Genomic DNA, 23,717 nt, shown 5'->3' on the forward strand with positions numbered 1-23,717 from the left:
TCTTTGAGCTTAATTTTAACCGGTTTCTAGAAGTCTGATTGATTTGAAACTTTGCATACGTATCAAGGATCGATGACAATGCATTAATGTGGTGGTGTGGTGACATAAGGTCAACGGCCATATGGTCAATTGGCCTTATTACCACTTTGAATGGCCATAAGTTTGATTGAAACTTTGCACACGTATCAAGGCTCGATGACAATGCATTAATGTGATGGTGTGGTTACATAAGGTCAACGGCCATAAGGTCAATTGGCCTTATTACCTCTTTGAATGGCCATAAGTTTGATTGAAACTTTGCACACGTATCAAGGGTCGATGACAATGCATTAATGTGATGGTGTGGTGACATAAGGTCAACGCCATAAGGCCAATTGGCCTTATTACCACTTTGAATGGCCATAATGCACATAATGCGAAAAACGCATTCCTTTATTAATGATAGAAGTGGATGTATGGCACATCTACGAAAGAGCATACTGGAGCCCTTTTTAACACGGTTTTATTAGCTTGGCCTGTATCTTTTTTTTTTTTGCGGGGAGGCTGAAAAATGCCTAATGCACCATAATTCCTGCCGTCGCAGCAACCGTGTGTCCGTAGACTAAAAAACAGCCGCGCTTTGGAACCGTCGCCACCCCGACACCACTTTCGCATTACCTCAGGGTGGCGTTCCATATTTCTCATTTTTTAAGAGCCTACTGTTGTCCGTGCATCCAGGTTCCCGCTATTTGCCCTGACTGTCCATTCAATCGCCACTGCTTCGCATGCGCATTTCTCTGCGCTCCCTCTCAGCATCCATCAGGCGTGTCATTACTATAAATGCCATTTTGCTCACTGCAGTCCAGCACTCTTTCCTGTTGCACATATGCGGTACTCAATTTCTCGTGGTAGGTTCCTCCCCAAAGACTCCATGCAAGGCGAGTCTTTCTTCGTGGAAACGGGGGCAGTGGAACATGACGTGTTCTGCGTTTTCTAACTCCGTGGTACACATTGGGCAATGAGGATCTTCCTCTATCGTACGCTTCCATAAATACTCCTTGAGACCGCCATGTCCACTCATTATCTGCGTGAGATGGTAGTTCAGTTCGCCGTGCTTCCGCTTATTCCATTGAGCTACGTTCCAAACTAGCGTGAAAGTCCAACGCCCTTTAATCGAGGCCTCCCACCGTTCTTGCCACTTAGCTATTGTTTGTGTCCTTGCTATTTTCTTGTCTTCTTCAGATGGTCGCTCGATATTAGTGTTATACAGATCGGCCATTTCGCTTGCCAGTAAGTCCACTGGGATTTTCCGGGTTAGAACCAGGATAGCGTCGTCGGACACCGTCCAATAAGCACTTGTTATTCTTAAAGAAGCAAGTCAGTACGCTGCTAATATCTATTTTTGATGGGTCTGTTTAGATCCATACCACACTGGTGCTGCGTATAGTATTATTGAGGTGGTTACTGTGGACAATAGCTGACGTGTAGCTTCGCTCGGACCACCAATGTTAGGCATTATTCGCATAAGTGATCCATTAACTTTGGTCATTTTCTCCCCCACCGCTCTGAAGTGCTCTTTGAAAGTTAACTTAGAGTCAATGTGCACTCCTATACATTTTAAGGAATCCTATGAAGTGATTTGATCCCCGACAGTTAAGACTAACTCGTTCGCCGACCGCTTGGAGCTTACTAATACCACTTCCGTCTTTTGGCTAGCCAACTCCAGTCCCATTTTGGTCAGCCATTCCTTTATTCTTGCTACGGCGTCAATATATAATGCTTGAAGCAGGTCCAGTTTCTTGGCCACTACTACCACTGCAATATCGTCAGCATATCCCACAATTTGCGTGTTTTCTGGTAGATCAATCTTTAGCACCCCGTCATACATTACATTCCAAAGCGTTGGACCGAGAACAGATCCCTGTGGGACGCCTCCTGTGATTTTGTACTCTTTTGCTCCTTGATCCGTGTCAAAAAGAAGTACTCTGTCTTTAAGATAGCTACCTATTATTCTACGTAAGTAAGCTGGAGTGCCGAAGCTTTGAAGCGCTGCCATTATCTCCATCCAGTTCGCAGTGTTAAAAGCATTCTTGATGTCCAACATAATCAGTGCACAGAACTTCCTTTTATTTTGGCCTCCAGAGATAGCTTCTCTAGCTATATTGACGACTGTTTGTATTGCATCTACGGTGGATCTTGATTTGCGAAATCCATACTGACTATTCGATAAGCCACCTGGTCTTTCTAGAGTCAGCTGTAGGCCCTCACTAATTATACGCTCGAAAATCTTCCCAAGGGAATCCAGCATACAAAGTGGCCTATATGAGGATGGTTGGTCCGGCTGTTTACCACGTTTCAGCAATAGGACAAGTCTTTGTCGTTTCCACGGGCGAGGGAACAGTAAATAATGTAGCCCTAGTTGTGATCGCGGCTTTAAAGGCTATGTTTGGTACTTCGTCGGGTCCTGGGGATTTGTTATCAGCAACTCTTTGCAGCGTCCAGCACCTCTTGCTCTGTAATTTGCGGAATTTCCGTTCTTTCTAGATCCTCGCCTGGCCTGTATCTATCTATGTATCCATGTATTTATGTAACGGAATCTGGAGTGGAGCCGAGAGCCCCGGTAATGCAGAGCTCCGAACTCCGTTGCACCTTTTTAAGCATTTTAAGATAGGTACTTTTAGCTAGTGCAGGCCACCAGACCAAGGCACCATAAAGAAGAATCGGGCGCACAATGGATGTGTAAATCCAGTAGGTCACCATAGGGGAGAATCCCCAGGAGGTACCAGTTGTCCTCTTGCAGGTGAACAGCTCTGCTGCTGCCTTCTTGGATCGCTCCACTATATGGTCACTCCATAATAGCTTGATATCCAGAATGATTCCCAAATACTTGACTTGATCGCTAAACGCTAAGAACGTACCCCCAATTCTTGGCGGTGTAAGATTTGGTACTTTGTACCTCCTCGTGAAGAGGACAAGCTCGGTTTTATCCGGGTTGACTTCCAAACCTGTGGCGGGTTGTACTCCTGGAGCAGCTCCAGGATGTCAGCTGGGTCCGTTGGCGTCACTGGAACCCAGGCTATAGCCCTTGGTCGTGAGGAGATATCACGCGCCTCCACTACCTTGAGACGCGCACCCGGATATACCACCCCTATCAGCGTGACGGCGGCCCTATAGAGGTTTACCGACCTGGCGTCGTCACAGGCAATTTCGGCGAAAGACCGCGTCCAGCCTCCCTGTGTCTTGGCCCTTTTCGGTGCCGTGGGGTTGTATTCATCCATGGACCGCTGGTGTTTCGAGGTTTCATCACTCTCGACTAAAACTTTTAAAATTACTTGAACTAAAAAATTAAAAATAAATAATAGTTTAAAAAACTAAAAAAACAGGCTTTTATAGCTAACCGAACTAAAAAATAGAAAATAATTTTCAATTAAAAAGAGTTTATATAACAGTAGTAGAAGGTCAAACAATCATTTATAGTTAATCACCTCAAAATAAAATTATAATAAAATTTAAGTTATTAACAGAAGAATTTAATTCAGATTAAAAAGCGGTGCATTTGACTACATTTCATATCTTTCCTCTCAGATAGTTGCCAATAGAATGATTGTAACATTCAATATCAAGCACCCCACGATTTTTACTGAGAATTAAATTATTCTGTTAATAACTTAAATTTTATTATAATTTTATTTTGAGGTGATTAACTATAAATGATTGTTTGACCTTCTACTACTGTTATACAAACTGTTTTTAATTGAAAATTATTTTCTATTTTTTAGTTCGGTTAGCTATAAAAGCGTGTTTTTTTAGTTTTTTTAAACTATTATTTATTTTTAGCTTACAGTGAATCATTTAGCTTCAAAGGGTTAGGACTGTCCCTTAATTGCCTCCGAATCGCTTTCACATTTATATTCTCCTCGCGCTCAATCAATACCAACCTAAGTGCAATACTAAACATTATTTTATACATTTTTTATCTCTATTTTTGCTGTCTTTTAAGGAAATATGTGCTTGTTTACAAAATTTACACAATTGCAAGTAAATTATTTGTTCACTGCTAGTTCGCAATAGAGCATCAGCTGTTTCGAAGTGAACTTTTGTTCGCCCGAAATTGCCGATAGGCGGAAAAAGTTGATTAACTATAAATTAAATTAAATTATTCTGTTAATAACTTAAATTTTATTATAATTTTATTTTGAGGTGATTAACTATAAATGATTGTTTGACCTTCTACTACTGTTATATAAACTCTTTTTAATTGAAAAATAGTTTCTATTTTTTAGCTCGTTAGGTATAAAAGCGTGTTTTTTTTTTAGTTTTTTTAAACTATTATTTATTTTTAGCTTACAGTGAATCATTTAGCTTCAAAGGGTTAGAACTGTGCCTTAATTGCCTCCGAATCGCTTTCACATTTATATTCTCCTCGCGCTCAATCAATACCAACCTAAGTGCAATACTAAACATTATTTTATACATTTTTTATCTCTATTTTTGCTGTTTTTTAAGGAAATATGTGCTTGTTTACAAAATTTACACAATTGCAAATAAATTATTTGTTCACTGCTAGTTCGCAAAAGAGCATCAGCTGTTTCGAAGTGAACTTTTGAAATTGCCGATAGGCGGAAAAAGTTCACCCGAACAAAAAAAGTGAAGGAGAAACTTTTCCGCGTGAACTTCACGATAGGGGTGAATATGTTTCCCCATCACTCCTCACCTTTAATGATTGAAGTAAAAAATATTTTTTGGGTTTTGGGATTTGTTTTGGTCGAAAAATTTACCCTTTCGTCATTTTTTTTTGCAGGCTCGAAAATTATTTTTTTGGGTATGCGTAGTGGAACTTTTTTTCCTGAGCCCAAATCCTATCGAAAAATCGATGGCGCGATATCGGTTAACTTTCGTCCATACAAATCGACCCAGGCTAGTATGCATGCTGTTCCTCTGAAACTGAACTGAAAATGGCCAAAGGTATTTGATATTTCTCATTTCAATTAATTCCTAAAAATCCCAATGTGTGCCTTTGAAAACTTACCCTAAACCCTAATATATATTTACATTGATTTTTATTTATTTTAATTGTATTAAAAATCAAGTTTCGCAGAGTATGGCTCAATAGTCTGGAATCCGCGTTTTCAAGTCCATACTGACAGGCTCGAATCAATACAAAAACAGTTTTTACTATTTGCCTTAAGGAATTTTCAATGTGACTCTCCATTTAATCTTCCACCTTATACTAATCGATTAAAACTTATCAATCTTCCAACTCTTGCTAGTCGTAGAGAAATGCTTGGCGTAATATTTATGACAAAATTACTGAATGGATCGATTTCAAGCTCATTTCTTCTGAACGAACTGAACTTTAGTGTTCCCTGTCGCACTACGAGACACTACAAACCTCTTCTATTAAAACAATGTAGAACGAATTTCGAACTTAACGAACCTTTACGGTGTTTGTGCCAGGATTACAACTCTCACTCAAACACATTTGATATATCGGACTAAATTTTTTCTATAAAAAAGACTGTCCTTATCTCTCTTAATCGTTAATGCTGTATCTTTTTGTTTCTATATTCTATTAATTTAGGCTTTACCCTCAGCTGATGATATTTCTTCTGTAGCTGAGCAGTTTTAGATCTCGACGCTTGACAATGACTCGGCCCAAAAAAAAAAAATATATATATCTATCTATAAATCTTATAAAATAAAGTCGCTAAATGCCATGTATGCACATAACTTCACACAGAATGCTCCAATTTTAAAACGGTTTATTGCATTTGAAAGCTTAGCTACGGGAGATGGTACAGTTAATATAATTTGAAGATATGTATTATAGGGGCGTGGCAAATTGCCAAAATGTAGTAAAAAATCATATAATTTTTGTTTACACAGCTATAGCTCATAAACGGATGGTGGATTTAAAAAAATCTACTTTTCAGTAAAACTTTGAACTATTTACCTTCGATCTGCATCAAAAAAATTCTTGATTCCTTTCTTATATCAGCCAAATTGTTTAAACAAAAGTAACATTTTTACCAAAAAATGTGTTTGTGTGGTTGTTCGCTGTGAACTGTTCGCACTAATTGCTTTTGAGTGAGGATGATGCAACACATTCATACATACACAGCATTCGCTGCGTTATTTAACTTCGGGCTATATCGTATTTAATAAATACGATAATAACGTTCTTTATTTTTCAATAATTATTTAACAACTAAAATTTATTTAGAGAGAAAATATTTTTTTCATTTTGATGTTTTACAAAAAGATATATAAAAAAATTGTTTGATAAAATTAAAATAAATAAGTTGTTTTTTAACAAGTGCATGTCCTACATATTTCCCCCTCCAAAGACTTTGTTTAACGATGAAGTCTCGATCTAAAGCGTAGATGACGTGGAATGCGACTTCTTACATGAGGGTGTATTGGAACACAAATCGTTCGAGGATATTCACAAATATCAGTATTAAATACGAATGCTGGGTTGAGTCGATCAATTGATATTGATTTGGTACAATTATTAATATTGACGTTAAAAACTTTATCATTTCTGTTCACAACTAGATATGGACCATCATACGGTGACTGAAGAGACTTTAACAGCGTCGCGACGAACATATACATGAGTGCAAGTAGCAAGATCTTTGTGTACGAAAACAGAACGATTTGATTTATACGAAACTTCAATTGGACGCAGCGAGTTCATTGAAGATTTCAGTTGCTTGACAAATTCATCGGAAGGAGACAAATCATTCTTAGCGTCGAAAAAAATCACAAGGAAGCTTTAAGGAAGTTCCATAAACCAGCTCAGCAGGACTAGCATTTACATCTTCACGTAAACTTGATCGCAGTCCTAACAGCACAATTGGTAAAATTTCCATCCAGTTTTTAGTGTTGTGACACATTAAAGCAGTCTTCAGCGAACGATGCCACCGCTCAATCATACCGTTGGTACAAGGATGATACGACGTAGTACGTATTCGTTGAGAACCAAGAAGCTGTGCAAGTTCCTTAAAAAGATTGGATTCAAATTGACGACCTTGATCCGTTGTAATTTTTGAAGGAACTCCAAACCGAGATATCCACCCATGAAATAAAGCGTCTTGTCACTTGCGAAGCGAATATATTTGGCGAGTCGAACAGATTGGCGAATTCACATCAAATTTGCATTGTGAGTGGCGAATGAACTTATTCGACTGTCATGTGTCATTGCCATTCAAACAAATTTAATTAGTTCATCCGAATTTGCCGTTTCTGTCATCTGTTTTTATTATTTATTTGTGCACAAACAGAAATGTAAAAAACAAGTTTATTAAATAGTAATAAATAAAGTTAAAAATGTTTTATAACGTTGATCTTTTTTTCGAAGACAATTACAATGTTGAGCCGCGAGTTGATCTTCTTCGTCAGCGGCGTTTTATAAGAGATTACTCCAATCCCATGGAGCTTCCGTCCACAGTGTAAGTGCAGTGCATATTGGATATTCAAAAGATCTAAAGTTTTTGTGTATTTTTAGATTCATAGCAAATTTCCGGCTAAGCAAAGATGCATTTATGTATGTGCTGGAGAAAATCAAGGACAGTTTTCACTGCCGCTTGTCATCATCTGTAACGCCAATGCTAAAATTGTGTTGCGCACTCCGTTTTTTTGCCCATGGAAGTTATCAGCAAGCTGTAGGGAATGAGTTTCATTTGGGACTTGCGCAACCCACAGTTTCCCTCATTTTAAAGGAGATACTACCAATTTTGCGGAGAGAAATTTGCAGGGCGGCGATAAAAACCGAAATGACAGAAGAGGAAAAGCAACAGGCAAAGAGCAAATTTTTCATTAGGTCAGGAATACCCAACGTGATTGGCTGTGTTGATGGTACGCATATTGCGATTTATGCTCCCAGCGCAAATAGACACCTCTATCTGAATAGAAAAGGGTTTCTTAGCATAAATGCGATGATTGTAAGTTTTCAAGACATGGATACATAAAACATTGTTGTTAGTAAATTGCATATTTGAGGCTTGCGATCATGACATGAATATCCGGTTTGTGGACGCTAGATATGCTGATTCAACACATGATTCGTTTGTGTGGAATAATAGTTCATTAAAGTCATTTGGAAAATATGTATCTTAGCGGCGATAACTCTATTTATTTAGGTAATTTTGCTAGTTACATCAACACAAATATAATCGGGGTATTAAGACTTAGCTCGTTACTCAAAACTATGCGTTACTCAAAAAATGCACTACAATCCTGACAAAGTTAAATCGATTATAAACATATGTTGCGCTTTGCACAATATTTGTAAGAAATTTCGAATCAGTGATCCAGACGAAGCAGAAATTTTTACTGACGCCATTGTATCGTCGGAGCCAAGTAATGAAGATGGCAACGGTACACCAGGAGAGCGTCGCAGAAGACAAATAGCTGATGCTTTACTGTAAAACGAGTAGGGCCGTTTTAATGGCGTTTTCTTTTGTAGAAAAAAGTTTACCCTCGTGTCACCTATTGAACTTTTGACCTAGGTTGATTAGGAATTAGTTAGGTTTAGAAGAGTTATCGAGGCCAATGCCCCACTAGGGGAAATGGACAACAGTATTAATTTGTACCTATATTTTGTATTTGAGTACAGTGATACTAGTGAACTAAGGAATGTACTGAAATTACTTTTATTGTCCGTAATGAACTTTAAGTTTTATTAGCTGTATTTTATTCCCAAGCTAAAAGCAAAAAAATACAAATTTTAAAATATGAAGATTTTATTGAAATTCCTATGAATTAAATTGAAATAAGATTAAATTGAAATCATAAAAAGGACATTTGCTTAGTTTTTATTTCATTTATTTAATAAAAATCAACAATTAAATTCAGACTTATAAAATGATGAAGGTACATATATATTATTACTACAAGTAAATAAATAAAAATCAAATATTTATTTCAGACTTTTTAGTTGACGATATGCATATTAGGTTATTGCTGCTTATTTCATAAGTATAAGGCCACTCATATTAACATGTTCTATTTTTTTGTATTATTTCGTTTAGTTAATTTTTTTTTGCTAATAGAATACCAAAATAGGAGTCGTGTACAAATATACGCTCTAAACTTTGTGGATGTTTTTAAAGGTTAAAAGACGTTTTTAGAAATGTTGAAATTTCTTTTTAATAATTCAAACCTCAGAACTGAAAATATCTTTTTGTAGCCCATAGATCTGACCCGTTCGGCGAGACGGCCTTAAGAGTTACAATTTAATGGGATACAGAAATATAACTTCGGTTCAGACGTTTGAAATATTTGAAAAAATTTTGAAGATATTTCAAAACCTTTTTAACTTTTACAATATGTTCACAAAGTTTCGAGTGTCGATTTAAAGGGTCTTAATTTGGAATCCCATTAGAAAAAATTAAACTAATACGAAATGTTAAAAAAAATTAGAACATGTCAATATGGGTGATCTTATAATTATGAACTGGGGTATATTACACTTAAAAACTAGTTTAAAATAATTACATATTAATTCAGTACTTCATTAGAAAATAAAATATATAAAAATAAACACAAATTCAGTCACATAAAGAAAAAATAGAAATGAAACTGAAAGTAGTTGGACGATTTTATTATTTCCTTAGATTATATTTCAAGGTTTTCAGTTCCAACTCCTTCATTTTCATCTCCATTTTTTCTTTGTGTTGTCTTTTTCTTTCAAACACTTTCTTCCTTTTTTCTCTCTTTTTTCTTTTTCAATAGTTTTATTTGGTCTTTTTTGAGTTCGTACGTTTTTCTAGCATATCTTGCCATTTCGTCTAATTTTTCCGTCATTTTTGTAATTCCCTCGCAAAGGGTTTTTTGCATTTCTCCCTGCTTTTCAAGTGCCTTCAAGCGCATATTTTCGCGATCCTCCAGTGTCATCCTCGGACGGGGAGTCGATGAACTTGGAGTGATATTTAAGTCTCGAGGATCTTCTTCACCCTCGGTTTCGCTCTCACTCGTGTTGTCACTCTCACCCCCGTTATTACCCGGATTATTGGTTCCACGCCCGTTATCACCCAGATTATTGGTTCCAAAGGACTGTCCTATCGGGTTGGCGGCTTCTTGGAGGTTCAGTAGCTCATCCACGGATCTCTCTAGCGCAGATAAACTTCGCTGGGCGTACTGTCCTCATCCAGTGGCTACGGTCTCGCTGCGGTTTGTAGAAACCTTTTTTTTAAGCTTCAACTTATAATCTAACCAAACCTAGGACAAATATATTGACACGCAGAATACAATTCAGTTACTACTAGAGGCCTGCACGGATACGATGGTTCGGGTATATAACTAAGTAACGCTTCTGACGATTATCACGTTGTGAGTTACTTTGGAAACTTGCATCGTGATATCGTACGGTTACTTTTGAAACTAACTGGTTAAGTATCTTATCGGGTATTATGAGAAAAATAGTAGGTGGTGGCTCGGAGCTAGGATCTAACCAAACCTAGAGCCCATCTCTGCACCCTTCACAATGCCAGTAACATATCCGAGTAGATACGTTAGCAGGTAAAGCTGCCTTACTCGAGTCGATTTCCTGGTAAATTTTCTCAAACAAAGTGCCTACTTGTATATGATGGTTGAATTGAGTTGGGAGTCAAAAAAACCATCAGTAATTCGACTCATGTAAAACAGCCTTTAGTATCAAAAGTAACTCCAGTCAGTAAACGTACGATGCTACGATGCCACGATTCTGCGATGTATACTTTTGTATTATTCGTGCAGGTCTATTCTTCTTATCTTGTTCCACTCGCGCCCTGCTCCTCCTGGTCTCTCCAAAATTCCCCATGACTCTGGCGACGTCTGGATTATTTTCCATCAGCTCGACCAGCTTTTGGAATTGCTGCGGCGTTGTTCTTCTCATTCTGAAAACTTCATTTATTCAAACCAATAACTCAATTTAATTAAATGAATTACTCACTTTTATTTATTTATTCAATTTATTTACTTTTTTCAAGTGAAAACATTCAAATAAATGCCAATGCGTCCTTTTCTATTTTCAAGCGCGAACAAAATAAGCATTCGACAAATTTTGACAGATTTGGCGAAGCGAATATGATTTTTTCGCTTGTGGCAATTCGACAAATTCATCTTCGTCACTCATCGACTTTTTTTGGCGAATTCGCTAGCGATTCGCATCTCGCAATTCGAGACCGCGAAATTCGACAAAATTTTCATTCGCTTGGCAAGTAACAATATGCGTATAAGTTTGAATTGTTTTCTATTTTTAACTAATCTGTAACAAAGCTAGTTATCGACATGTATGAATTGAAGTAGATTATGGTCAGTGCAAAACATTTATCAAACACCAAAGGTATGTCTCAATTGGGTGAATCCAATTTCAAGGGGATGTGTAGGCAACCCTCTCAAGTGGTTCCCAGCGCAATATATAGCTTCTCCAACCCAATTGCCAAACTCACCTACCCGTGGCGAATTCTGTTTCATTGACAGCCGAGGCCCTGGCGACCTCAAGTTCCTCATGGAACTAGGGGGTGGGGAGGACGGGATGGCCTAGAAGGTTTAATGTGGTCATATAAATCGTTCCCGAGATGGTCGGACTACTACCTTAATAGTGCTTTGTTACCGGAACGTATAGGATCTATATGCGGCAAAGGACCATCAACATCGGCCCAAAGGCCTTTGGGGAGTGTCTTTATCGTTAATACAACAACAACAACAAAGCATGTACTTTTAGACTGAATGAATTAAATAAGTAAATAAAATGCGCCACAAAGAAATGGCTAGTCATTCAGATTGATATTATTGACTGGTTGACTTACCACATTTTTTTGAACAGTTGATGACTTAGCACATTTACACACGTAAAAATTAAAAATTAAAATATTTCTTTCTTGTGATCGATGTATTTTGAATTCAGTTTTAAAACTGCATTAAAATACAATTTTTCTAAGAAAGTGACTTAGCACATTTTCACATTAAGCTAACGATATGTACTTTTATTATTAGAAATAAATCAATAAATAATACACAATCGGAAGCTGAGTGGAAAAAACTGAAATTCCTGTATTGCTAAGTATGTAAATTCTATTTTTTATAACAACGTATCAGTCGGCCAAGTTATCCATTGTGGACAAACCAACGGTTCCAAAATGTTGAGCACCTCGCTGAAACAAAAACTCGGAAGCCAAGACCACGAAAGACCAATGCGATAAGGGATGCTGCCATTATAAATATGGTGAAAAAGGATCCATTTAAGACATCGCGGCAGATAGCATCGGATATTAGTCAGTCAATGGGCACAGAAATATCCTATAGGCTTGTTAGAAGGCGGTTAAATGAGGCAAACTTGTTTGGACGCATATCAAGAAAAAAACCACTTCTGTCTAAAAAAATATTTCGAAACGGTTATCCTTCGCTAGAACCAATGAGGGAAAATGTTTAAATTTTTGGAAAAACGTACTGTGGAGCGACGAAACAAAAATCAGCAGGATAGGACCAGGCGGGAGAGTATTTGTGCATCGTCCAAAAAGCCAAGAATACAATCCGAGGTTCACACAGAAGACGGCCAAACACGGCGGCGGAAATATCATGGTGTGGGGTGCATTTTCTTTAAAAAAAAACCACATGGAACCTTATGCCTTTGAAAACATGCCCATTCAAAGGTATTTTATGCAAGATAATGACCCCAAACACTCTTCGATACTAGTTAAGAGCTGGCTTAGTGCGGAAAAAATTGATGTTTTGGACTGGCCTGCTCAAAGCCCTGACTTAAATCCAATCGAAAACCTCTGGAATGAAGTCAAGACGGAAGTGGCAAAGAAAAACTATAAAAATTTAGATGATCTTTGGTCTGCCGTTCAGTAATCGTGGTACGCCGTTCCCAACATCAAGTGCCAACAGCTCGTAGAAAGTATGAGTCGCAGGTATGAAGCAGTAATTAAAAACAAAGGCTACAGCACAAAATATTAACCACTTAAAGGCTTGTAATACAAAAAAAAAACATTATTCTTTTAACTATGTTTTCATTCATTTTTTTAGGTTGTGCCATTTATGTATCCAGCTGATTTCGTTGTTTTTCCGGAATTAAAATTTTTTTGTATGTTAAAATTGAATTCAATATTTTTTTTTGTTTTATCGTTGAAAGTGTGAAATAAACCTTTACAAAGAAACAAATACTTGTTGGTTTTTTTTTTAATTAACGTTAGTATATCATATCAAATTTGCCTTTAAAAATGTGCCATTTAAATGTCCATAGCTGTAGATAGTAGGATAATATACGGCCGATGCAATACGGGTGCTATGATGCCGGTTGCCGTTTTGACCTGAAATCAAAACCGTTTTTGGGACGTTTTTTTCGTTTAATATACAACGTGAAACTTTCCGATTCAGTCAAGTTGCATTTAAATAATAATAAACCAACTTTAAATAAGAGAATATATAATAAAATAAAATAAGAAATAAAATAAATTATCATAAAAGGCAATATAAAAAATGTAATATTTTTGTAACTTTTTTTTTTGACAGTATAAGACGTAATTTATCTAAAATGAGGATTAAATCTGCAAATGCAAAAACATTTTCGGGAAAATTTGTCAAAAAGATTTTTTGGTACGCTACAAATTATTTTGGAACAATTTTTTAGGATTTTGGTAGAGGCTATTATAGGTAAGTGGCAACAATGGGAAACCATATTTGTATGTAGGTGAAACATTTGTGCTTTCGAATTTAGCGGGGATACATAAAGGTTTAGGTCTTTGAAATTCGCATTAGAACACTTAGATAATTGTTCCCAAAGATGGCGCGCTTGTGCACGAAAATGAATTTCGATATTTGGAAGGATTGTTCGAATTTACAAAAAACTTTTTCTATTAATTATAAACAAATAGAGTAATATTTGTTAACAAAAAATAGGCCTATGCACTGCGGCTGATTCATACGAATCGATTCATATAACTTTTATATGATTTTACGTATGCTAAGTATGCGAAACAGCCTGTCAATTGATTGTATGGAAATTTTGTTAGCGTATGAATATAAACACCCTTATCGCGAATTTTTTTTTCACCCGAAAATATTCACAGTTTTTGTTCACCCTATCGCAGAGGGTGGCGAAAGAATTTTTCGTGTTCGAAAAAGATTTCACCTTATCGGCAACTCTTTGTTCGGACGAAATGAACAGCGGGGAAACCCAAATTTATTCACTTATATTTTACAGGCGAACGAGAGGAAAACAAAATGTAAGTAATTTTTTGTTTTGAAATTTGGTACTCTTATAATTATATCGTTAGCTTAATGTGAAAATGTGCTAAGTCAACTTTTACGAATTTTACAGGAGACGAAAAAAATGAATAACTTTTGAAATAACCTTTTTTCAAAGCTGTCAATGAGGATACCTTAATTGCAATGCTTTTGAATGTAGAAGCTTTGAAAAAGATAAATAAAAATCACGTATGCCAACCCAGCAGATATTTTATGACTTAGCATAATTTCCGCACTCATATAAAAAAATTTTTATCCTGACTTAGCACTTTTTACTAAATATGTTTTCCCATCACTCCTCACCTTAATTGAGACAAAACACTAAAACTATATATTTCACAAAAAATACTATTTATTTGTCAAACTATTTCTAACGGTTCTGATCTGGACTCTTTTGCCGGATGGTGCGCAGACAATTATTTATATTTAAATTGAAGCATATACTTTATGTATGTATGTATGTATTTATTTGAAAATTTGTTCCTAGCACAACAATTTTGGCAAATTATTTAACAGTGCTAGTCATGAATAGCATGAGCTATAAAAATTGAACATTTATAATAATAATAAATTAGATTAATCAAATTAAATTAAATATAACAGATAATAGTGAAATATTTATGTATGTAAATGTAAATCTTAAAACTAAAGAAAAGTAATTAATAAATATTAAAAGACAGCAGTAGTGATGATAACCTTTGGCTGGTTATAGATCGAATAGTATTTAACAAATAAAGGAAGAAGACACAGAGAAAGGAAAAGGACTTAGAAATGAACACTTTAACAACAACAATTTGAGATCCAGTTTAAGAGTCGTTAAAAAATGATGTTAGCTCTTTTTTGAAGTGCAGAGCATTACTTAAGAGTCGAAGACTTGTAGGTAGGGAGTTCCAAAGACGTATTGCAGTAACAAAGAATTAGCGCTCAGAGGTTAGCGTGCGGTATCTAATGTGCTTAAGAAGAAGCACCGATCTTGATGATTGCAGAAAAATAAGCTTACGATATAGTAAGGTCCTTCGTGTGCATCAATTTATGGAGGAAGGACAGTGTTTTGATTTTTAAAAGATTTTCGAAAGAAATGTTTAGCAACCTTTCAGCATGTTGTGATACGTGGTCAAGTCTTTTCAACCCATAAACATATCTAGCAATGTTGTTGTAAACAACATTTAGTTTGTTCTTGCACAGATAGTCACAGTTTGAGTAAATCACACAACCATGGAGTAGCGTAGGTATTAAGTACGCTTTAGCCAGAAGTAGCCTTATGTGCAAAGGCGTGAAATACTGTGTTAAGCATAGTGTACGAAGCATTCCATACACTTATCCAACCGTTCTAAAAATATGGTCTTTCCATGTCAATGTTTTGTTAAAACTTACACCTAAGTGTTTCGCCGTATCTACGTATTCTATAACGGAATTGTCGAACACTACATTCTCTAAATCATTAGTGGGGAAAGACCTTCTATAAATAACAATACATTTTGACTTACTCGGGTTTATACATAAGCCATTCATATTAGCCCATGAAAATATTTGATTCAAATCGTGGTTTAAGTTACTTATGCACAAGCTAGTTTGATCACGAGGACAACACGTAAACAACTCCACATCATCAGCGTAGATATGAACATAATAATACTTAAGGACATCGGGTAAGTCATTGATATTCAGAACAAATAACAGAGGACCCAGGATAGAGCCTTGAGGGACGCCTCTTACGACATGTAGGAAGTCAGACTTTTCACCATCTATACATACTGCTTGAGTCCTATCGCCATGATATGATCTTATAAGGGCAACTGCATGACCAGAGAAGTTAAATAAGTTTACCAGCTTCCTACAGAGCAGAGTGTGGTCTACAGAATCAAAAGCTTTAGAGTGGTCAAGAAGTGTTAAGAAGGCAATGTAACTTTCATCCACTCGCTCACGAATTTCTTCTGTCACAGATAATAGTGCCGTTGTACAGCTCCGCTTTGACCTGAAACCAGACTGACTGTCTGACAGGAGCTTGTATTCATGTACATATGATACGATTTGCCCATGTAGAATACGTTCAACGACCTTAGAGAGGAAAGGGAGTATGGCTATTGGTCGATACTCATTATTTTGTTTACGGATTGGAATTACTTTTGCAGCTTTCCAGTATATTGGGAAGACACCGGTCGTCAAAATTGAGTTGACCAAGCAAGTAATGTGGGGAAGGATTTTGGGAAGAATGACTTTTAAAAACTTTGAACATATACCATCAAGCCCCATTGCATTAGACTTCACAGAAAGTATGGCTTGGACAACATCACAATTATGGACACAAACAAACTCGAAAGGGCTAGTGTCAACATTAACACGCACGGAGTAGTTATCAATACACACATTGTCGGCTGAGTTTGGTAGTCTTACAAAAGTATTATTTATTTCGTTGATGTCGACATCAGGGGGATGAGACAGGTCACTTTTGGGCTTACCAATTCCTATTTGTTTGATTTTGTTCCACTTTTCTTTTGTATTCAAAGCAGAACTAAACTTATACTTAAAATAATTTGCCTTAGCCAGCCTTATGGCTTTGTTTGCAGTAAGCCGAGCTGTTTTAAAGCAGCTATGCGCTTCGACTGTTTTGTACCCTTTCCACCGTGAGTAGGCTTGGTTACGAAGGTGGATAAGGTGTTTTAATGTAGCATTGAACTACTACTATTCTTTTATTTAGGTGTTTTTATTTTTAGTGGAACGTGATCATCGAATAACTTATTTATGTTATCCTACAAAAACTTTGTCTGGTCATCAACCGATGTTAACGTACGAATCAAGCTCCATTCAACCGACTCAACGGACTCAGCAAGAGAATAATAATCTATACTTCTGTAATCGCGATACGCGAACGAACTTGGCCTATATGATGTTTGGAAGTTGTAGTTTAGGAATATCAGGTCGTGTTTTGAGAAGCAGGAGGCGGATAGTTGCGTGTAGTGAATAATTTTATGAAGATCATTGACAAAAAATAAATCTAATAGAGAAGAGTTAGTATTTGTGAAATGCGTTGGTATAGCACAGTTTGTGGGAAAAAGTCCCAGAGATTCCATGAACTAAACTTATACTTAAAATAATTTGCCTTAGCCAGCCTTATGGCTTTGTTTGCAGTAAGCCGAGCTGTTTTAAAGCAGCTATGCGCTTCGACTGTTTTGTACCTTTTCCACCGTGAGTAGGCTTGGTTACGAAGGTGGATAAGGTGTTTTAATGTAGCACTGAACTACTACTATTCTTTTATTTAGGTGTTTTTATTTTTAGTGGAACGTGATCATCGAATAACTTATTTATGTTATCCTACAAAAACTTTGTCTGGTCATCAACCGATGTTAACGTACGAATCAAGCTCCATTCAACCGACTCAACGGACTCAGCAAGAGAATAATAATCTATATTTCTATACTTCTATACTATGTTATACTATACTATACTATGTTATCCTACAAAAACTTTGTCTGGTCATCAACCGATGTTAACGGACGAATCAAGCTCCATTCAACCGACTCAACGGACTCAGCAAGAGAATAATAATCTATACTTCTGTAATCGCGATGCGCGAACGAACTTGGCCTATATGATGTTTGGAAGTTGTAGTTTAGGAATATCAGGTCGTGTTTTGAGAAGCAGGAGGCGGATAGTTGCGTGTAGTGAATCATTTTATGAAGATCATTGACAAAAAATAAATCTAATAGAGAAGAGTTAGTATTTGTGAAATGCGTTGGTATAGCACAGTTTGTGGGAAAAAGACCCAGAGATTCCATGCTTTGTTTTAAAGTGGCATCCACCAGTAGGTTACTATTAAAATCTCCAGCGATGATAATATTGTCATAGTCTAATAGTAACGATTGAAGAAATTCAATAAACGCGGAAAAATCTACTAGTCGATTCGGTCTGTATACACAGCCGATAAGAAGCCTACTATTATTCTCAGAAAACATATGAACAAACACATATTCCACAGGATCACCTGGACTAGAACAACAACACAATTTACAGGACATACTACTTTTTACATATATCGCAACACCACCACCATGACCACTTCTATCAACTCTGAAAAGTTGGTATCCATTTATCTTCACCATATCATTTTTATGAAACGAAGAAAACCATGTTTATGAAACACATATGACATCAATATCGGAGCCTTCTGACAGAAACCTCAACTCGTCAAGCTTTTTATAAAGGCTTTGCGCATTAATATGAACAACTTTCAGCCCGTTGGCTTTTTTGCTGACTATGCGCAACAAAGTAGATAGACAGTCTTTGGAACTCGGGGACTCACTATCGGAGACCAACATTATAAAAATAATTAAGTGAATGATTTACACTGAATTTGGCTAACAACATAATTAAAGATTTTGTGATGTTGTAGGTGGAGAAAAAGACAGGGAAGGAATAGATTAGAAGAGAGCAAAGAGAAATATTTATTAGCAGGAGGCTGTTAGTTAAGCCTTTGGTGGCCCTCCAGGGCGTTGTTCGCAACCGGCGTGTCGTCTTCACGAAAGGAAGTATTGTTTTCCGGGTCGAAACTGTCGAGAAAACTCAGGCTGGGGACTGCTTCGGGTCGGTCGCTGATTTTTCGCTTTATATGCACCATACCCCGCATTGTGAAACCTTTTTCCTCTTCTTTAGATGGATCGCAGCCTTGAAGATCTCATAGTTGTTTTTGGTCAGCGACGCATTAACAAAGATAGGCTCATTGGAATTTATTCCCACATGCACGAGTAGCAGCCCTTTGGTGTAATTGTGGCGCCTGAAGCTCGCAATCGTTTTCAACAGCGTATTTCGGTCCGCGGGTGTGTAAAATTTAATGATAACGGCCGGATCAACCGTACCGTGGGGTAGTTTACGTTTCGGCCGAAAAACACTTTTTAGGGGGGGGGGGTGGCTGTAAGTTTAGCGTGAAGCAGAGGTGGTGGAAAATCTTTTGTAAGTTTTCCCCTTCCTCGAAGGGAATCCCATGAACTCGGACGTCGCATGCAGCAATTTGGAGTTCTTGCTTAGATATAAAGTTTTCCTGCATACATACTCTCTGTTTTAGTGTGGCTATTTCATTTTCGAGGTGCCCAATCCTCTCAAACATACCCTCCATGCGATTAATTCTACCACTTAACTCGTTTAACTCCTTCTTCAGGCCTTCAAATTTATCTTTCAGTTTTCTGCATGTAAACTCCATCATACGCTTTTCTGCTTCCATAATTTTATTGGACAACGAGTCATTGTACTTTATCAGTCGTTGGTCGATTGTACGGATGAGGTTAGGAGATGAATCCTTAGACGAGGAGCCTTTTTAATTATTTCAGCTTCATTGCCCAAGGTCTCGCCACGACGCTTTCCAGAATTTTGAGACATGGTGTTCCAAAAAAATACTCCGAAAAATAGATGAGTTGGAACCAGATGGCAGCACAGGCGTAGCTGGTATAATTTAATTTTAGGCTATCAACCGATAGATGGCGCGAATGCGAATGTTAAATTACTGAAAGCTTTCAGCACAGAAATTGGCGGGAGATTTTCAGTTGTTGGTAGCTATATTATATTAAACTTTTGTACCACTGTTGTTATTGTATTATGACAAATATACTTGTGATTCTCATTAAATTCACTACAAATGATGAGTTTCAGGTGCACTCCGTGCACACTTTGGGAGTTGCTAGAGATTTTGATACTTTTGAAAGTTTATCTTAAATTATCGACAGAAATGATAAAATTTTTGAATTATTTGCGCGCTCACTTTAAAACAATACTTCACACGAACAGAGTTGCCAACTTTTTTGTGTTGTGTCTTATTCCAAAAATACAACTGCCACATACTTTATCTACAAACTAAATACTAAATATCTTAATCGTAAAGACTTGAGTGTAATTTTTAACTCCAAACTCTCTTTCTTGTACCATTGCCTTCGTTGTTTCAAAATTTGTTGCAATGGTTGGGCTCAGTAGACGAACACCAGTGACCTTAAGGACTCTATGACGTTGAAGGCACTTTATATATCCTTGGTCAGAAGTCGTCTTAAATATTGCTCAATAATATAGAATCCTTTCTAAGAATATAACTCCAATAAAATTGAGAGAGTTCAAACGTTTTTTACAAAAATTACTTTACGTCTGCTTCACTGGCCAGATGGCCTCCCATCATATACCAGCAGGTGCAAATTGCAGAACAACTTGAATCTCACTCATGCTTACCTATAATGTAATAAACGTTGGCACGAATTGCTCTGATTTATCTAATTTGTTCATTCCATATGTTCCAATACGCGATCTTCGGCATAATAGATTATTTATCTAAATAACTAATAAAACGAATTATGCTATGAATGAACCTATAACTAGGACTATACATCTAGCAAATCGATTCGGTAGTGTTCTTAATTTTAATAACAGCTTATATAAGTTTAAGTTTGAATTCTTTTCTATTTTTAACTAATCTGTAACAAAGCTAGTTATCGACATGTATGAATTGAAGTAGATTATGGTCAGCGCAAAACATTTATCAAACACCAAAGGTATGTCTCAATTGGGTGAATCCAATTTCAAGGGGATGTGTAGGCAACCCTCTCAAGGGGTTCCCAGCGCAATATATAGCTTCTCCAACCCAATTGCCAACCTCACCTACCCGGGGCGAATTCTGTTTCATTGACGGCCGAGGCTCTGGCGACCTCAAGTTCCTCATGGAACTAGGGGGTGGGGAGGACGGGATGGCCTAGAAGGTTTAATGTGGTCATATAAATTTTTCCCGAGATGGTCGGACTAGTACCTTAATAGTGCTTTGTTACCGGAACGTACAGGATCTATATGCGGCAAAGGACCATCAACATCGGCCCAAAGGCTTTTGGGGAGTGTCTTTATCGTTAATACAACAACAACAACAACAAAGCATGTACTTTTAGACTGAATGAATTAAATAAGTAAATAAAATGCGCCCACAAAGAAATGACTAGTAATGATATTATTGACTGGTTGACTTAGCACATTTTTTTGAACAGTTGATGACTTAGCACATTTACACACGTACAAATTAAAAATTAAAATATTTCTTTCTTGTGATCGATGTATTTTGAATTCAGTTTTAAAACTGCATTAAAATCCAATTTTTCTAAGAAAGTCACTTAGCACATTTTCACATTAAGCTAACGATATGTACTTTTATTATTAGAAATAAATCAATAAATAATACACAATCGGAAGCTGAGTGGAAAAAACTGAAATTCCTGTATTACTAAGTATGTAAATTCTATTTTTTATAACAACGTATCAGTCGGCCAAGATATCCATTGTGGACAAAGCAACGGTTCCAAAATGTTGAGCACCTCGCTGAAACAAGATTGGCTAAGACCCACTCCTTGGTCCTTTCCAACGCCTTTCCCTATGCGAAAAAACGAAGACATGTACTCAACTTTACAATTGGTGGAACTCCAAATTTGTGCTTCAATGGGGGCAAGGAGTTGGTAAGATATCTAGCAAATATTAGAACGCCGGCTTGTTTACCCTGTAATATTGGCGAAAGCTAATTGAAAAAAATATAACTTGTTATTCAAAAGTGCTGAAAATAGCACGCTTTTATTAGCTTGGCCTGTATCTATGTATGTATGTATGTAACGGAATCTTTGAGCTTAATTTTCACCGGTTTCTAGAAGTCTGATTAATTTGAAACTTTGCATACGTATCAAGGATCGATGACAATGCATTAATGTGGTGGTGTGGTGACATAAGGTCAACGGCCATATGGTCAATTGGCCTTATTACCACTTTGAATGGCCATAAGTTTGATTGAAACTTTGCACACGTATCAAGGCTCGATGACAATGCATTAATGTGATGGTGTGGTCACATAAGGTCAACGGCCATAAGGTCAATTGGCCTTATTACCACTTTGAATGGCCATAAGTTTGATTGAAACTTTGCACACGTATCAGGCTCGATGACAATGCAATAATGTGATGGTGGGGTGACATAAGGTTAACGGACATAAGGTCAATTAAACTTATGACCACCCCAAATGGCCATAGATTTGAAACCTTGCACATAATGCGAAAAACGCATTCCTTTATTAACACGCTTTTAGCTTGGCCTGTATCTATCTATGTATGTAATTATGTACATATCTAACGGAATTTTTGAGCTTAATTTTCACCGGTTTCTAGAAGTCTGATTAATTTGAAACTTTGCATACGTATCAAGGACCGATGACAATGCATTAATGTGGTGGTGTGGTGACATAAGGTCAACGGCCATAGGGTCAATTGGCCTTATTACCACTTTGAATGGCCATAAGTTTGATTGAAGCTTTGCACACGTATCAAGGCTCGATGACAATGCATTAATGTGATGGTGTGGTGACATAAGGTCAACGGCCATAGGGTCAATTGGCCTTATTACCACTTTGAATGGCCATAAGTTTGATTGAAACTTTGAGCACGTATCAAGGCTCGATCACAATGTATTAATGTGATGGTGTGGTGACATAGGCTCAACGGCCATAAGGTCAATTGGCCTTATTACCACTTTGATTGGCCATAAGTTTGGTTGAAACTTTGCACACGTATCAAGGCTCGATCACAATGCATTAATGTGATGGTGTGGTGACATAAGGTCAACGGCCATAAGGTCAATTGGCCTTATTACCACTTTGAATGGTCATAAGTTTGATTCAAACTTTGCACACGTATCAAGGATCGATGACAATGCAATAATGTGATGGTGGGGTGACATAAGGTTAACGCACATAAGGTCAATTGAACTTATGACCACTCCGAATGGCCATAGATTTGAAATCTTGCACATAATGCGAAAAACGCATTCCTTTATTAATGCTAGAAGTGGATGTATGACACATCTACGAAAGAGCATACTGGGGCCCTTTTTAACACGCTTTTATTAGCTTGGCCTGTATATTTTTTTTTTTTTTTTTGCGGGGAGGCTGAAAAATGCCTAATGCACCATAATTGCTGCCGTCGCAGCAACCGTGTGTCCGTAGACTAAAAAACAGCCGCGCTTTGGAACCGTCGCCCACCCCGGCACCACTTTCGCATTACTTCAGGGTGGCGTTCCATATTTCTCATTTTTTAAGAGCCTACTGTTATCCCTGCGTCCAGGTTCCCGCTATTTGCTCTGAGTGTCCATTTAATCGCCACTGCTTCGCATGCGCATTTCTCTGCGCTCCCTCTCAGCATCCAAGAGGCGTGTCATTGCTATAAATGCCATTTTGCTCACTGCAGTCCAGCACTCTTTCCTGTTGCACATATGTGGTACTAAATTTCTCGTGGTAGGTTCCTCCCCAAAGACTCCATGCAAGGTGAGTCTTTCTTCGTTGAAACGGGGGCAGTGGAACATGACGTGTTCTGCGTTTTCTAACTCCGTGGTACACATTGGGCAATGAGGATCTTCCTCTATCCTACGCTTCCATAAATACTCTTTGAAACCGCAATGTCCACTCATTATCAGCGTGAGATGGTAGTTCAGTTCGCCGTGCTTCCGCTCATTCC

General features: G+C 37.3%; 1 protein-coding gene and 1 pseudogene across 1 annotated transcript in view; both read left to right on the plus strand.

Moving 5' to 3' along the window:
- LOC137254626 (uncharacterized) overlaps positions 1-23,717 on the plus strand; it is a 154,756-nt gene that overhangs the window by 30,285 nt on the left and 100,754 nt on the right. The gene's annotated exons all lie outside the window — the stretch shown is intronic.
- Positions 7,236-9,471, plus strand: LOC137253106 (putative nuclease HARBI1; annotated as a pseudogene).

This window comes from Eurosta solidaginis, chromosome 5, assembly GCF_040869045.1.
Source record: "Eurosta solidaginis isolate ZX-2024a chromosome 5, ASM4086904v1, whole genome shotgun sequence".
NCBI lineage: Eukaryota > Metazoa > Arthropoda > Insecta > Diptera > Tephritidae > Eurosta > Eurosta solidaginis.